Below are 16207 nucleotides of genomic sequence, written 5' to 3' on the forward strand. Positions count from 1 at the left end.
TCCCTGAGCCAAAGGCAGAAGCTCAACTGCTGAGCCACCCAGGCATACCACATTGTTCTTTTTTCATACCCTATTATTTTATTCTACATTTTAACCTCAAACTGGAAGGCTCTACTAATCATCGCAGAGTGAATAAAAATGGCTTTCTCTGTATTCATTGAATAGGCAGATGCTACTAGCACAGTCTCAGGCAGGCCAGAAGACACCAGAATTGGCTTCCTACTGTGTCCTTTCAGAACCAGGGAACCTACTATGTGTATTAGAGAAAAATGGTGTGTTAGGACAAGGATCTGACACTAGTATGACTGCAGATGAGGATTACAAAGTAAGAGTTACAAGAACTCTGAAAATGGAAGGAAGGGCCAGTGACCACTTGATCACTTTCAATATCTCCTCTAGACGATGTCACATTTTTTCAGTGTGGGCTTCCATACTATTTCTTCATGGTATTAGTAAACAGATAATGATATATTTTGCTTGTGCTGTTTCAGATGGATGTTACTTGATTTTTAAGTTTTCACACCATATGCGATGGCCATATGAAATATCTTAAAAGATTTGAGAAACATTAAAGGTTTTACTTTTAGTGATTGTACCACATTTAATTAAAAAAGCCAGCATGCTGAAACCTCGAAACCCACACACAATCTCTGTCTTCATGTAGAAGTTTAATGTGCTCACATGCAGTGACTCCATTGGAACATTTGTGCATTAATTTTATTCCTGTTTCATAGTATTAATCTATAGTTATTTTTCCCCCAATGCTATTTGTCAGAAGGTCATATTTGTTTTTTCAGATGGATGGATAGTATTGTAAGCTAAAACTTAAAACTCAGTAAGTACGAAGTATTGTCTTTGCAAAATCACCTGGTGTAGAGCTAGGCTCCCGTGGATCCCCTTTGTTGAAAAAATAAATAAATAAAGCCGATTTTTAATGATACGTTATACAATACAAAACATATTAGCCCTTGCAAACAATGAACTAGGAAAATCCTTGTTACTTTGGATGACTAAGCAGAGTTTTTTGATAGTGGTAACTCATCACCACTCTTTCTTGCTTGAAGGGCCAATAGGCAAAACACTAGGCAATGGAAATACACATTGCGTTAAGGCCTAGGGCTGGTACAGTATCATAAAAACTTAGAGAAATCATTTTGCCCTTATCATACCTGTTCTGTTTTTATATTTGTTTTGGCTCAACCCAAATTTTCCTTGCATGTGAGGGTATGTCTTGTTTCCTGGAAAATATTCAGCAAAAAACAGGAGAACCTACTGTTTTGTTCCATGCTTCTGTCTGCTTGAAGGTTAAGGCTATTTCTTTATACAACTCTAGGGGATGTGGTTCCTCTCACAGTCTATGTAAATAATATCCCCTGGAGTCTGCAAAGCCATATGCAACAACCCCAATCAAGTTACCTTTGTACTTATGAATAGCATTTGTAACTACTCTGAATAAATCCTATTCTCTCTGGGTTTTCTTCTTTTTGGTCTCGTTGAGTACAGCTAAAATTTGGACATGACAGGAACACACAGTGTACAACTGTCTTTGGTCACTGATCCTTCAGTTTGTGGGCAGTGTTGACCAGATGGGTAAAGATAGTGAAAGAGAAATCACATGAGAATGGCACAGGATAAGCACCCAATAAGTAATTACTGCAAAATAAAATGGCATTTCCCAACATATCCTGTGGATCTGGCTAATGGGCATAAATCAAGACACAAAGATACTGCATGCAGAGCTTAGGTGTTAGAGAATGTCTGCATTTTAACTTCTAAACAGCCTTCATATTTGAAGAGCTTTGATTAACCAAGTCCTTAAGACATTTCTTTAGAAGGAAAAAAAAAATCTAAAAGCAAGGACTTAAGTATGTAGAAGTCTCTAGAGAGTAAATTATTGTGATACTTTTACAGAAAGTGACATCAAAGAACTATTAGTGGTGCAAAGAATAACTTTGTAAAGCAATGGTGTTCACTATTAGTGACCTAAAGAATAAAGCCATGATAGAGAAAGAGATGGGAATAGCTATCTAGTATGCTTCCAGAGAAATCAGGGAGATGAGTAAAATCAGATGCTGCTGGGTCTTTTCCCTAGGTTATGCATCCTACTAACAAGCAAAACTTCAAGAAAGTAAGCTCTCTTGATTTTCCTAGAGGATATATAACATTATGAGGCAGGACATCAAGACAATCTTACTGATTATGTAACTTCAAGTAAGTGACTTAAATTCTCTATGCTCCAGAGAATTATTGCCTGTAAAATATAAGGATTGGATAAGATGATCTTTTGAGAGAACCAATGACTTAAGGAAGTTAAGGGCTCTTGCTGACAGAGCTCAAAACTGTTCCAAAGTGAGTATGATCATTTCACAAATATTTTTTAATTGACTGAGGTTACCATTCACTTAACACTATGTCATTACATAATGGAAGTGCACGTCTTATGTTCCTTATCTCTTAAGAATCAAAAGTCAATTACATAACCACTTCACAACACCCCTTCCTTAGTGGGTCCTTAGTGGGTCCCCTTCCTAGAAGGGGAAATAATTTCTGTGTTTCTTGCAGTGAGATGACAACATCCTAGGGGAGGATGCTAAGAGTATTATCTTGGATGCATGGGACACTGAGTGGAAACAGAGGGGAGTTAAGTAATCTAAGGATTAAGGTTTGAAAGTTGATGCCCACTGTGTAAATTAGCCACTGTAAAGACCCGCTATGGAAATCAGACAGCAAAAGAACAATAGACCAAAAGAGACAACATAGGAGCTAATGGGTCTGGGATTTTTTTTTTTTTTGCTACTGCATAGACACAAATTTTCAATCTAGCAACTCGAGCTTTTAGAAGAAAGTGTTGAGCACAGCTGACTTTTACTGCTCTACATCTATCTTTTGTACTGTGCTAATGTTTAGATATTTGAAGTTATCTGGAGCTCTCAACTCAAGGTGTTTTGAGAGCATGGAAATAATTATCCACCTGCTTTCTAAAGCTACAAGCAGCTCTTTCTCTGTTGGTTAGCTTATATTATAATGGTGGCCAAATAAAAGAAAGCTACATAGATTTTGAAAAGTGGAGTTAGGAAGCACCACAGGTAACTTTCTGTGGTTTGGGCTGGTTTTATTTGTTGTCCAGAATAGTGGGTGGAATGTTCTCATGAGCCAAGCTTGATGGTAAAAGTGTACCATTTCCTAGCTGAAGAAGGGCTCTTGGTTTTAACAACCTAAACGTGCATCCGATGTCAACTGGAAAGAGTTTCAACGAGAAACTCTCAGGCCTGACCTGCTAGTCTTACACAAAGAACTGGTTGCTCCAAGAAAGCAAACTGGGAAAGGCAAAGAGAGCAAAGCATGGGCTATTAAAGCAATAGCCATGGATCACATTTAACCTTTTTGCCATTTACCACTGGGTTTTCAGTGCACAGAACCATTTCAGTCCAAATTCTTTGAACCCTTAGTAGCATCCGTTTGAACTTTGTTGAGAAGAATAACTGCATTTGTTCTGCTTTTCTCTATATAACATTAGAAATACATTTTACTAGAAAGCATTCTACCCTAATACAGAGTTGTGAGAACTTGGAAATCAGTTGCAGAGGGCTGAGTTCTGACTGCAATTTACTATGTAGTTTTTAATAACCATCCACAGATAAATGAGGCTGTTCCATGCATGGCAGGCTTTAAATTTAATCTTCCTAACAGTGGCCAAGTCTGATAGGGTGATGTTCCCCTGCCATCACTATCAAATTTCTTGTGTAACTATTATAATCATCAACAATAAAACCCACCTGCCCCTTGCAGGGATGGTAAAAATTTAGTGTTGAAATTCTAACTACATATGCTTACACTGAATCCCCATCCACTTTGCTTCTAAAGAAATATATGAACCCTAGGGCAATGGCCACATTCCAATTTGAATAATTATATTAGTTACCACAAATTTCTTCCATTCAATCCCTCAATTGTGTCATCTGGTAAATAGCTATTCAATTCATTCTATACACTACATTTCTACCCCCTAGAAGCAAAGGCTGTGCCAAAAAGAGGCTCCCTCTGAACAAGGATAGCCATAAATCCTGGAACAGAGGCCCAAAGAATGTATGAGATGAAATAAAAATCCAAATCTTCAGATGCTGAATTTTTTCAAAGTTAAAAAAAAATCTGAGGGTAATATTAATATGTATTCTTAGGGCACCTGGGTGGCTCATGGTTAAGCATCTGCTTTTAGCTCAGGTCATGATCTCAGGGCCCTAGGATCGAATCCTGCATTGGGTTCCCTGCTCAGTGGCAAGCCTGCTTCTCCCTCTCCCTCTGCCTGCCATTCACCCTGCTTATGCTCTCTCTGTCTCTCTGTCAAATAAATGAATAAAATATTTTAAAAATATTTATTCTTATATATCACTAAAAGGAAACGTATTATGGTACAGAGGAAAATATTTCAAAATGAAGCAGTTCTGCAGCCTCACTTTCGAAGTCCATGGGGTGGCAATTGCATATGGCAGGTTTTGAGAAAGGATCTGGCTTCCTGCTTTGTCACACTGAGTATGGAATCAAAAAGAATATTCTTGCTTTGGAAAGGGAGTCTACAATGTGTTCTCAGTATTTGGGGAAAGTTAACATGATTCTGTTTGTCCCCTGAAGATGATAGGGTATGAAAAAAATGTGCCAAAGAAAAATAAAGGGTATTTGAATCTAGCTACTACAAGTTGTGGTAAAGTATGGTTGGAAATGAATGCAAACTTTTCTGGTTTTGATACTGACTTTGTAATTTTCAGTTATTTAGTATTAATTTGGAACACCCTTGTCGAAATCTTCAGCTCCTGTTCTGTCATGTTGCATATTATAGTCCTTACTATAACATAAGTATAGACACGTGGCTATTTTTTGAGCAATACACATAATATTTTTCAACAGGGATATTTTATGGAAGATGTTGTATCTTTATCTGAGAAGCTGAGCAGCAAATAATATTCAGTTAAATCAGTTAAATTGTTGGTTCGAGAAATGGAAAGGTTAAGAGAACTGGGCCCTCCTGGAGAATCAGATGAGGCATGTTACAGCAGGTAACTCATTTAGCAGTTATAAGAAAAGTACTTGGAAATCTCTTATCAGATGAGAGGAAGGTGGTGGAGATAGAAATAAGAAAATGAAGAGAATGGGCTCTGGGTGGAATGTCAGCATTTGTAATGGAGTGTGCTTTTCCAGTGGTACTTTAAATCTCAATAGTAGGAAGAAATGTTAGATTTCTGTGTTTTTTGTTGTGTTTCTTTTGTTGTTGTTGTCGTTGTGTTTCTTAAGAACTAATAGCATTTGTTAGTATTATTGGTGGGTGTAGGACAATTCTGTTTAACTACCAACTCTCTGGATTTCCAGTCTGTCTATATAGTTGTTCTTATACAGTGGGAATTCCATAACAAGCAACCCGAGAATTTGTATGTACTATAATTACATGCTCTCTCATGTATATTTTCTTGGGAGAATAGTCAGAGCTGTTTTCTTCTGCCTATTTACATACAAGATGTTGTTATTTGGCAGATATATGTTAGAATAGTTGTTCCAAATTGCAAAGGGTTTTGCACACCTGGGTTATTTTCATTCCAAAAGGTCCAATTAAATAATATTGTGATGCATTTGCATAATTATTCGAGTTAGCTATATGGCAGAGCTTCCAATCTGCATGTTTAAATTAAAAAAAATTGTGTCTATGCCAATTAAGAAATCTAACATTATTGATCAGCTAGTACCTCTAGAGATGATCTGCTAATATACTGGTATTGAATAAATACTATATGATTTAAGGAGAACTTTGGTGAAAATGATCACATGGGGGAGGATGAGCCTTTATCCTAAGGGTGATCTCTCATTTTTTTTTTCAATAACAAACTTTATTGAAAATTTGAAAAAAAAATTCATGCTCTTTCCCAATAAAAATGCTCATGTAAATAAAATTCTGTGAAGAAATTCAGGAAGTCTTGTCCATAGATCTGAAGCTAAAATTTTGAGAGAACTGCATTACAAAAATAAGGAAAGAAGCAATATCTTTAAAACTGACTTGTAAACTCCAGTGTTATATACACATATGAGGCCACTGCACAATAAAAGCTACAAAAAGGATTAATTCTCATTACTATTATAGCTGATGTTGTAGTTTGGCTTGTTGAAATTTAATTCATTTTTTACTATCTCCTGTTATCTGAGTTAATATAAAAGACCATTATTAAGAGTCTAGTCTAAAATTTGCCTTCAACGTAAAACATATTTTATTCTAATATAATGTGGCTAGATATTGTTAAGTTTGATATTCATCAGTACTGGTAAAATGAACCCAACCTCAGGTGCAAATCTAATAGAGCTCAATGTTAATTAATGTGATCCAAACAACTTATTATTTCAAGCTCGCTTCTATTAGGAAAGATGTGTTATAACTGTATGCTAATAGAAAAGTCTATTAGTTGCATGGATTCCAATTTCCTTTATCTCTGTTAGTCACTGAATGGTAGGTTTCTTCTACGATTAATATTTTTTCCTTGTTTCTCCTATGTTTAGAGAATTGGCTTAAAACCATAATTATGGAACAAGATTTAATGGATGTATTGAATATATTTTAATCTTATAGTTTCATTTATGACTTTTAATCTAGGAGAATAAATCCATTTTCTTTTCTAGATTCAACTGTGGTGTCTATATGTGCAATGCCAAATAGTATTAAGATCAGACATGGAAGGCCACTTTATGTTTTCATATATATTTGAGCCCCACAATATTCCTTTGATGAATGGGGTGGACATCATTTACATTTTAAAGCTACGTTTCTCAACCTATTATTGACAACTTGGGTTGGATAATTCTCTCTTATGGGAGCTGTCCTATGTACCGCAGGAGGTTTAGCAGCATCCCTGGCCTCTACTCACTAGATGCCAATAGAATCTCCCCAGTTATGACAATAAAAAATGTCTCCAGACATTGTCAAATATCTCCTAGGGGCAAAATCACCCTCAGTTTAGAAGCACTGGTTTAAAGGTAGAGAAACTATACTGCAGAGAATTTAAGGTATTGGCTCAAGGTCAGGAAGACACTGAGTAACAGAGCCAGGGCTACAGCCCATGCCTGTGATATCTAGTTCTCTCCTGCTGCTATGGTCTACAACGTAACTTAGGAGATATTCCATATTATTATTCCTTTAGTGTTATATCATTAATATAGGTAATACTGTCATATCATTAATATTTTACAAGGCAAGAGGTAACACATGTGAAAGTGCTCGTTAAGTTCTAAAATACTATGAAATTTTCACATAAGCATGCCTGTGTGAGAGAGACACAGTGAGAGAGAATCCAGTTTGGGATAACATTTGGAGGAAATGACAGAAGACATGAAAAATACAGAACAGAGGAGGCTGGAAAGTGGAAGGTGGATCTGCAGCTGATTTCCAGTTCTCAACTGCAGAACTGATCTTAAAGAGTAGTTTAAGTACTTAATGAAATCTAGCTGCTGCTGGCATCTTTCCAAAACTCTCTATTAGCTGTTGCAGTGGAATTTTGCCAGCAGCCAAATTATCAGGTTTTTGTCTCTTGTGAGTAGCAGGTACCAACGAAGAAATTCATCCTCAATGTTTCTAAGACTGAAATAGCTTCATCCTCCAGATGTGTTAAGTGAAACTAGAAAAACTTCATGTTTTGATAATATAAAAATAAAACCAGACACAATGTTTAGGCCCCTAACAGCTTGGTATCTAAGGAATCTGCAGATATATCCTCAGTTCTCAAGATTTTATGAGCTTCCCAGAAGCATGGATGGAACATATGGGGCAATCCACACACCTTAATCTACCCAGAGGAGGAGCTTCCTCACTTTGAAAGTGTGGAACACTACAGCCTCACCCAGTTCTGCATTAACATCCTGTACATGGCCAGTTCCCATGTGAAAACACTCACTCACTAGCTCTTGAGGAACAACAAGATTATGTAAAAGAGAAAAAAGTTGTGGAGACAGGTCTTCAGTTCTCTTACACTTCGGAGAAAGTATTAAATTTCTTATCCCTTTGAACAAAAAGACACAGCTGGTGAAAAAGCATGTGTTTTTCTTAAAATGCTCTCAGCATCTCCAATTTCCTATTGAATCTAGACATTTCCTTCATTTTTCTTTTCCTCCTGATTCCCTGGTGGTCCCCTTTTCTCTAATAGGACTGTTGACCCTTAAAGACCTCATATCAACACTTTCCTGAAATGGACTGGAACCTCCTAGGAGTGTATCTGCCAATTTAATATTTGTGTCACCTAAAAAAAAAAAAGTGAGCTTATTCAACCTCCTTCCTATTTCATCAATCAGTGTGAAGGAAATGAGGAAAGGACTAAAAATAGGTGGCTTCTAGCGATCAACAATGCCTTGTGCCAGCAACACAGAAGGTTCACAAATTTGCTTGAATAGTTGACTGAGCAAATCTCCATTGAGAAAGCAAATGAGTTAGGAGGCAAGTGATGGACCCACCAAGGTGGGTTTAGTCCATTAAGACAAGATGGAGGGGGTGCCTGGATGGCTCAGTCATGAAGCATCTGGCTTCAGCTGGGGTCATGATCCCAGGGTCCTGGGATTGAGCCCCACATCAGGCTCTTTGCTCAGCAGGGAGTCTGCCTCTCCTTCTCTCTTTGTCTCCCTGCACTTGCACTTCCCTCTCACACACAAAAAAAAATAAATGAAATCTTAAAAAAAAAAAAAAGACAAGATGGAGCAATTATTTTGTCTATATCTGTATTTACACAAACTCTGGTAAAGACACATAGGCTAGTTCTCCTCCACTATTGAGATGATCTGTACCATTGAACAGTAAACCAAGAATTCCTTTCCCTAGTTCTGGCAAGTGGCATTAGGCAAAGGTCTGGGAAGACCCTCAGGCCTCTGAGCTGTCTCTAACTTCCAGGCTTTGTGAAAGGCCTCCTTTTGAGTGCTACTAGGTTCCTTTTCTGGTTGAGTACTTGCAGAAGGAAAATATTCACATGTCAAGCTGTTCTTTCTGGATCTCTATCATACACTTTGCAGTTTGCTGAGTATAATTCCAGAAATAAAGGTGCCTCCATTCTCCAAGTGACAAAGAAAAGCATTTTGTTCATTTTGTCATTATCTAGAGTCAACAGAGCATGACTCCCAGGCCTATTTCTTGAGACTGAATCCAAACTCCATGACTAGATAAAGGATCCCATATTAATATAAAGTAACCACCTCCCCCACCCCACCCTACAATAGAACAAACTATTTCTGGATTCCAAACTTATCCTTTGCAAGCTTATTAAGGAGTTTCACAAAGTTACAACTAAAATACTATAGTCATGAATGTTCCCTAGAACTTTAAAGTGATGCAACTTTCCTGGGCAGGTCATATAAGAGGCAAATCGACAGTCATTTGTGTGGTAACAATGGCCTTCTCCATCCTTCCATGTCAGGCCATTGTGAAGGAAGCGACCATGACGCTCAACACGTTTTTATAGCATGAATGAACCTCATCGCTAGTCTTTCAAATGCTCCAAGTGTGTTGCAGGCTGATAAACAAGCCTGGCTTGGAGGAAGTGGCTGAATTTGAAGCTGCCGGTACGTTTTCTTCTTTCCAAGTGTGTTGAGTGAAGCAATGCATTATAATACAGTGAGCAGTGCTGTGGATATTCAGACACCTTCATTTAAAAAAAAAAAGTCATTGGGTTCTGTGGCCATGGTAGGCTGAGTGGGTAAATGATGTTGTTACCATAACTCAGCTCTATTCTACTGAAAAAGATGCTTACTAGCAATCTCTCTATGTGAAGAAAACTTCAGAAAAGTCAGTTAGCCTATAGAACTAAATATATACATATATTTTTTCTTTTTTCTTTTTCTTTCAGGAGCTTTTGTGGCAGCACATATATGGATCATTGTGTGGGCAAAAAAAAAAAACCCAATTCATTTGTAACTGATTCAGGCTACCATGACTGATCTTGATGGCTACTGGTTCCTGACTCCATAAACTGTGTTATGTCATTTAACAGATCTAAAAGATCTAAACAGTAACCAGCAGTAATCTTATCAAGTACAATAGGCAGCAGAAGGAATGGATTTTATTTTATTTTTTTAGGAATGGATTTTAATAAGCAGAAGGTGAGACACACATGGGTAATAACAGACATAAAGAAAAACTGCTATTTCCCAACTGAGAGAAAGAAGACTTGTTCCTACCCAGTACTGAGGTGCGGGTAGCAATCCAAGATATGATTAGAAAGGTCCTGTTCTGGAAATTCTGGAATAGATTTCCTATTATCTCCTTTTTGGAAAAAGATTGTTGGGTGCCTGGGTGGCTCAGTCAGTTAAGCATCTGCCTTTGGCTCAGGTCCTGATCTCAGGGTCTGAGGATGAAGCTCTGCAACCAGTTCCCTGCTCAGCAGGGAGCCTACTCCTCCCTCTGCCCCTCACCCTGCTCCTGTTCTTTCTCTCTCTCTCAAATAAATAAATACAAATCTCTTTTAAAAAGAATATTTCTTTATGATAGTAATAAGTATTATTAATTATAATAAAGTATATGTGATAAGCAGAAAGCATTATTATTAAGTCTTAGTACAAAGAATTTTTCTTTTATTCCAACTGTAGGAGCATAAGCAAATTTTTATGGTGGGGCAAATATTAAAAAAGCAAAACATGTACAAACCATTTCCTTCAAGATCATTAATCACACTGGGAGATGATCAGTAACTTTAAAATAACATATTCAGTGACTTAACTGATAATGGATGTTGTGGTGAGGGTGGTAGTGGGGAGATGTAGAACTATGTAAATTATAAGGAGATTGATACTTTGCTCTACTTTCTCACCACCATCACTGATATGCAATTCTCATCTCTAGCACAATCCTTTGAGGCAATGTCTATTTTCCTTAAAAAACTGTTGTGTGACTAGTTCACTCATAGGCTCTGCAAGATGTAAGAAAGCCTAGAATTTGCATGCTGTCTCAAGTGTCTCATACCCAAGTTGCATGTGTGTGAAGAAATAATGCACAATAATACTTGAAACGTGATACATCATCTAAGACTTTGAGGCCCTGGAAATGGCTTAGGTGACACTTTCTATCTCAGACATATACTCCTGTCACTTTGTCCTTTATTGGTAGGAATTGGTGTACCAGAAATGACAGGCTGCCTTTTTTTTTTTAAGTCTACATTTCTCCAGTGACCACATTGTTTTACTCACTATATGTCCATTCTTCGCAAAGCCTGCTCACTCCCCACCAAGGGGCACTGCAGGGTCACTAAATTCACTTTCATTTCCACACACTCAGAGATGCAAAAGGACACCAAAGCCTATTTTGCGAAGTATCTTTCTTTTATACCCTAGACAAAAATCCCCTGAGACAGTTGCTATTCCCAAATGACTCCCTCTCAGAGATGACTGATTTTTTCCCTAATGTCTAAAGTTTCCTGCAAGTTCAAATGCTTTTTTCCTCCTCCTTCCTCCAGTTAACTCTCACTTATCACACATAATTCAGCTCAAACATCATTTTATCAGAGGCTTCCCTGACCTCATGCTGCATCCTAACTCCCCACCCCTACTCTGTCACAGCTCTGAAATTATTTGGAAATCAAAAGTTAAAAAAAAAAAAAACCCAGAAACTCTGAGGAAGTAAATATATGTGTGTGCATATAATTTTGTGCATGTATGATGTATGCTCATGATGATATTAAAACACACACATATGCAGACTTCACGATCAGATTTCCAATGTGACAAGTGCTAGAGGATCTGTGACTCCAATTTGGAATTATTTTTAGTTCAAAAGAACCACCATCCATGAAAGTTAGTGATTGATGCTTTACTGCAAGTGTGTAAAGATAAGGATATATATATTTTAAAAAATCTGGGTTGTCAGTATTTATGATCATGTTTTCCAGGACTAGCATGATAGAAGGAAAAAAATAGTCTCCAACTATCTGACATAACATCAAAACTATGCATCAAGTAGGTCAGTTTGGGGTAAAATAATAAAGACATGATATGGAAAATACTTCTCTTAAATCTATTTAAAAAATAAGTGAAGCACTTTTCAAATTTCTTGGTTTTATCTATAGAGTAAGCATTGTGCCCCATGGGATAGATGGGGTGGTGAGGAGAGAGAGGTATTAAAGATTATTCTCTGTGCATGATTTTAAAATGGGTAAGAGCCCACTAGGACAACATGACTAATTAACTATCTCTGCTTGAGGCACTACTTCTGCAATTTTCTTAAGTTAAAATAAAACTATAGTGAACAAAGCATAGGAAAAAGTCAAAATGAATGGCAACTGATAAGGTGAACACTCATTTATCAAGTTCCATGATAACAAATCAGCATTCATGCAATGCCTGACCCGGAGGAATCCATAAGTAATTTGAAAAGTAGAACTACAATAAAAAATATAATAAAGAATTATTTTACTAATAGGTGTGATAAAGAAACCTGTGTAATAGCATTTGGCAGTGGCTCCAGAACAAACCAATTCAGTAAACAAATGAAGTCATGACAAGGGAAGGTTATTAAGTAGACTCTGAATGGGGCCAATGAAAGTGAAATTAGATTTTTTCCTAATGGCTACAAATAAAAATGTTTGTCCTTTAGTAGCATTGCCTTTTTTTAAAAAAACGTGGGTTATAAGATCAGTGATAGCAGCATCAGGACATTATCAATTTTCCAATTTGTTCTTTTGGACTACACATAGATGCTATCAAAAAGGAACATCTCAGAAGCATAAAACAAAAATTTTAAGATCCATTATATGTAAATTCAAAAATAAAAAAAAAAACAATTTTACAGGAAGCTTTTAAAATCCACACACTAACAAAGCCAAAAGAGTGAAAGAAGTTGTCCCAGAAAACAAAATAGAAATAAAAAAGTCGGGGATCCCTGGGTGGCTCAGCGGTTTAGCGCCTGCCTTTGGCCCAGGGCGCGATCCTGGAGTCCCGGGATCGAGTCCCACGTCGGGCTCCCGGCATGGAGCCTGCTTCTCCCTCCTCCTGTGTCTCTGCCTCTCTATCTCTATGTCTATCATAAATAAATAAATAAATCTTTAAAAAAAAAAAAGAAATAAAAAAGTCTTAGCAAGTTCTCCCATCTCTTAAATATAAGTGTGGAAATCACTACTAATGTTGATATTGAAAAATGGTTGCTTTTGGGACACCTTGGGTGGCTTGGCAGTTGAGTGTCTGCCTTTGGCTCAGAGCCTGACCCTGGATTTCCGGGATCAAGTCCCACATCAGGCTCCTTGTGTGGAGCCTGCTTCTCCTCCCTCTGCCTGTCTCTGTCTCTCTTTCTGTGTCTCTCATGAATAAATAAATAAAATCTTAAAAAAAAAAAGTGGTTGCTTTTATCTTTAAACCCTGTTGTTTGACTAGCTATGCTCCAGGCATCACATTTGGGCCATTTGTTTTACCAGCTGTTTCTAAAAATATGTTCATGATGGAGACCCTTTCTGTCTATCTCCAAAATTGCTTTTGTTGAGGGCTTTCTCCCCCTTGCACAAGAGAAGGGTAGACATAGCGAAAACAACATCTGCTGATAAATCTCACAGCTTCAGGGAAAGGCTACAGTCATAAGCTGCACATGAAAAAAAAAAAAAGAATCACCAAACAACTCTGATAAACTAATGACTGAAGAGACTACAGCATTCTTTTGGATTCAAGGTAATCAAATGCTTTAATTCGTTAATACAATCTCTGTAGCAGTGGTGACAGATGTTCCCTACCAGGAAGAGAGTCTCAATTAATCTACAGCTGGTTTAATTTTCTGGACATCCTATCAAGGGAGAGAAAGAAGAAGAGGGAGGTAGAGAGAGAGGAATGCAAAGTTTTTAATTACTCTTTTGCAACTAACTGCATTCTCTCATCTATGTATTCCCTCCCACAAGCAGATGTATAGCTGAGGGTGGTCAGGCAGTGGGGATTTCACAGCACCTAAAGCCTGGGATATAAAATCAATCATATTCCCAAGTGTCTGTTGAAGGCCACTTCACATCCCATCTGTGTTTCTGGTTTCCAAGCACAGATTTTAAACTTTCTGGTAATGGGTCATTTACAGGCTACCTCATGCCTACTGCTGTTATATGACCACCTGGTGCATCCATGGACCATTTGTCACTTGATGAACAGTACTGACCTCAGGGAACTAGTGTGTGCTCAGCTATACAGAGCCCTACCTATCATCATCATCATCCTCTTGAATTTTTCCAGCAGCTTCCTTGCAGAGCCTTACGCCATGGACTTAACTCAAACTCATAGGAAAAGCAAGATTCACTATTTTTTCAAATTACTGGTCTGGTAGAGTTCCTATATCTAAATATTCCCAAGCTTCCCCTTGCTGGCCTTCTAATATATGTATCTGTGTGTTTAATTTGATTAAGCTGCTGTCTTTAGGTTGATATTCAATGTCACCAAGTGGTACCTTCCCCAAATATATATATATATATATATATATATATATATATATATATATATATAAAATCTTTTTTATAAATATAAATATATTTTTATATTTTATAATATATATATCCTTAATTTCTGATTCCAAACGTAATACATATTCTATGTAGAAATTCTGAAGTTTGAATAACAGAATAAAAATCATCTACTGGCCACCACTTAAAGATCAGCACTGATGACATAATCCTTATATCTGATTCAGGACATCAAACCTCTGATTTCCAATAAACACTCAGTATACTTGGCATGGCTCTTTATTAGACTAAATTAGGTGTAATATTTTCAATATTTAGATAATAAATTCCATTAAGCAAGAGGTTTTTGGTATAGATCAGCCAAGAGATAGAAAAGGTAGGAGGAGATTGGAACCATAGATATAATCCAGTAACTGCCTTTAGTATAGATCATATCCTTGCCTTTGGCTGGGGAGCTAAGGTTTCTGACCTTCTTTTGACACAAAGATGGATCACATTAGCTCAAACACAGGCTAATTCATCTCTATAGAATTACTTTCTCCATTCTGCTATGAGGGTTCAGATGGAAAAAATTCTCAATTTAGATTCTAGTCCTTAAATATTTCAATTTTTCTTTAAGTCTGTTTATGTATAAACTGATTTTGGTTTTCTCATACATTATTCTGGACTTTTTGGAAATCTCCTATTTTGTGCCTTTCATCTATGTTTTTGTACTGGGATTCAAAAACTATCTTAATATCTAAGTGACCTATGTATAAAATAACTTCCTGGGGCCTCAGTGAGATAAATTGCTTGATCTTAAGATTATCTAGTTCATAATAAAATTTTAGACTTTGGTCTTTAGTCTTCAAAATCTATTAAATTTACTGTGCCAGTATAGGTAATGCTTTAAATCTCGTTTTCTGGTTTCTGGATGTTGGTTGGTTGGTTGCTTGCTTGCTTGGTTGATTTATTTATTTATGTTACAGAGACCAGTAAAATGCAAAAGAAAAATCTATGGCAAAGGATTAACATCCAGTTGCCAACTTTCATTTGCTACTTAAAGATACTAGAAAAACATTATTCTTGTGAAAACCATTGATTTAGCCATCAAAACTCAGAAGATATAATCTCAGAATATAGGGCAGTTCTATAAGTTTAACTTTGTGGAAACTTTCTATATATTGTCCTTACTTCTCTTTCTATATATTGTCCTACTTTTGGATGAGCAAAAGTTTTGGTATGGCTTGGCACTGGCTTCATATTTGAGCTTTGGAAACATAGCTCCAGTTTGCCTGACTCCAGGACACCTGACATGTGGGCACTGGGCCCTGAGCTTATTCCAGAGACCCTCAGACTGGGGGCTTCGTGGTTACAGGGGTTCGGGTTCTTGATGCTGAGGAGCTGTGGGGATTGAGGTGGACTCCAGGGTGTAGGAAGGTGATAGCACCAACAGCTCATCACTAGAGCATACACTGGTTGAGTCTGTACCACAAACCACTTCTAGTCTACACTAATTGCTTCACCATCTGTTTGTAATCTCTTAGCTGGCTCCCCTAGTGACCAGTATAATAGAGAGGTATAGATATGACCCCTAAAAGGCCAGTAAGAGGAAGAAAACCACTTTTTCACACTTTCTCTGAATTTCTGTTGAATACTATCACAGTTTAAAATAAAATCTTTGAGCTTTTTTAAAAAAATTAATACACAGTATCAGTAGAATGGCATGGATTATGGAATTAGGACACTTGAGATTTAATTCTAACTAAAATTGGCTCAGTGACCTTGAGTGAATAAATTTACTT

General features: G+C 37.1%; 1 protein-coding gene across 4 annotated transcripts in view; it reads right to left on the minus strand.

Annotated features, from left to right (window-relative positions):
- Positions 1–16207, minus strand: part of NRXN3 (neurexin 3) — a 1478719-nt gene that overhangs the window by 21441 nt on the left and 1441071 nt on the right. The window lies entirely within an intron of this gene.

Source organism: Nyctereutes procyonoides, unplaced genomic scaffold (assembly GCF_905146905.1).
Source record: "Nyctereutes procyonoides isolate TBG_1078 unplaced genomic scaffold, NYPRO_anot_genome, whole genome shotgun sequence".
NCBI classification, from domain to species: Eukaryota; Metazoa; Chordata; class Mammalia; order Carnivora; family Canidae; genus Nyctereutes; species Nyctereutes procyonoides.